The following is a 2,483-nucleotide window of genomic DNA, read 5'->3' on the forward strand; positions in this document are numbered from 1 at the left end:
CCCACCCCCCACCCCCGTCCCCTTTCTGCACTTATGGCACCCTTGAGCATCTGCGTGAGGAGAGGAGGACGCGCACATGCGCTTGTTCGCCATAAGTCCACATCACGGCTGTATTGCTCGTGTCATCAGTACACGAGGTGCACAGTGGAAGGGCTCGTCGTGCCTCCGCGCGGAGGACAAGCGCGTGGCACTTGGCGATGCGAAACCAAAGCGCTTCCGCTTAACGCCGTGTTGGGAGCCACGGGAGAGGGAGGGCGGCGAGGATTTGGCTGAGGCCCGCTAGCGCGCCGAGACATATGTGGCATGCTGATCGCAACAGCGAGGTGCGGCTCACGCTGTCAAGGGAGGTTTGGAGGGGCGGGGGGGGGGCGCTTTGGGTGGAGGGCGCACAGACACACGTCTGTCACATTCCAATCCCCTCACCAATGTGGGGGACTGGAAAAAAATAATAAAAAGTCGACATTTTGTGGCGCCAATATGCGGGAGGCTGAGAGACAAAACTGCGAGGAAAAACCCCGGTGGCTCAGTATCTTAGCAACTGCCTCCATCTCCTTGGAGACGGAGGGCTGACATCATTTCCTGCCTGGGAGAGGAAAACTCACTTAAGTGTGTGCGTTTCCGTGTCCGTGTGCTTTCATGGAAGTTGACTGCATGTTCCACGTGGGCATGCGTCGGACCGGCACACTCGAATTAAAAAAAATGGACTAAACGACAGTTTGACTCCACGAGTAGAGGTGAAATTTTGTCATCGCTATTGTATTTTATGGCACACTTCCAGCTGATTATTTTTAGTTCAAGAACCGCATTGCCTTAGATACGTGATGGCTTTGCCAACGGCTCATCTTGAATTTTCAAAACGTCAGCGCTGAGAACGTTGAGCGATTTGCGACCCAAAGTTGTTTATCTTTCACTCCCCTCTTGTGGTGGAAAATGAGAATTGCAATCAATCTCAAGACAGATCGGAACCACGCGGCAAATTAATCGCGTTATCCTTGTCCCACCGGTAGATTGTGCTGTTGGAGCGGTTTTGGAGTTTTTTCTTTTTTCCATGTTTCTTCCCACGGGCCCCTTCATCGTCCTTATGCGCCAATTCAACACAAGTACCGTGTCGACCCCCAAAGGTCATGAGAAATTGCCTTTTAAAAATACATACATGTATTTATCCTCCTCAAGAAGACGTCATATTCTGATTTTAAAGTCACAAGGGGCGACGCCTTGAACCGGTTGCCAGCCAATCGCGGGACGCACAGAAACAACAATCCGCGCTCACACTTACACCTCGGGACAATTTGAAGTGCCCAATTGAACCTGCTATGCATGTTTTTGGAATGTGGGAGGAAACCGGAGTACCCGGAGAAAACCCACGCAGGCCCGGGGAGAACATGCATACTCCACACAGGGAGGCCGGAGCTGGGATTGAAGCCCATACCGCTGCACTGTGAGGTCGACGCGCGAACCACCATGGCTACTATTATGTTATATTGTTTTTTTCCATGTAAAGCCACCAGTTGGACTGTGCAGTCTGTGCTCGCTGAAAATAAGCCATATGTCCTGTGAACTGAACTCAGGGTAAACTGATTTCAAGCATCAATGTCCCTGATAAAAAAAAAAAAACAACAAGCAGAAAACACAAGCTGCACACTCAGCAGAGGTGATTATAACATTTAATCACAGACTCCTATCGCTGCGCCGCGTCGACTTAGTCGCTCCGAGGTTTGATTTACCCGCCCTCTCGTGAGGAAAAATCTCATTCACGAGACGGATTGCTGAGGGGGGCCCTCCGACCGGCCCCTATAAATCATTCTTTAATCAGAAGCCTCGGAGATTGGGTGCAGGCACCCTCGGGAGCAAGAGCGCGACGCGGCGACTCCTCCCCGCGCGCCCGCGCAGTTTTTATCTTCGCGTTTCCCCCCTCCGGGAATGTCAGTCCGCTCGTCAGGGAACGAAGAGGGATGACCCCGACCCGCGCCCTTGCCCGAAAGCAAAACACCGCGGCGCAATTCGTGTCTGTCAATGGAACGCTGCTGTTTTATTCAACAGTTGGCGCTGACGGAGGAGAGCGGAATATTAGCCGACTTCAGCAAGGGCTCCAAAATAGCACCGCTGAGGCGAATGCTGCAGTGATTAGTCTGTCACGTTGAAACTCAAACAACATTGTTGTCGGAAACAAAGATGACACCTGGTTGCGTGATCGGGACATTTTGCGTCACTTCAGAGGATGTTGTGCTTCTCCTTCTGGTGTGCACGCCTTGGCTGACGAGCAGCAGTCTCATATTAACATTTGAAGATACACGGAGCTGATCAAAACCCGAACGCTTCGAAACCCACGGTAACACCGCAACACCAGTGCTATGACGTCTTGATTTTTTTTGGGGGGGGTGGTAGGCAGCTCAGAGGGGTATGGACTCATCTAAAGCAAAACTAGATCATTATCATTTTCTTTCTAGTTATCAGAGGAGCATGGGTTGCTGTAATTGCTGCCC

This window comes from Hippocampus comes, unplaced genomic scaffold, assembly GCF_001891065.2.
Source record: "Hippocampus comes isolate QL1 unplaced genomic scaffold, H_comes_QL1_v1.1 scaffold367, whole genome shotgun sequence".
NCBI lineage: Eukaryota > Metazoa > Chordata > Actinopteri > Syngnathiformes > Syngnathidae > Hippocampus > Hippocampus comes.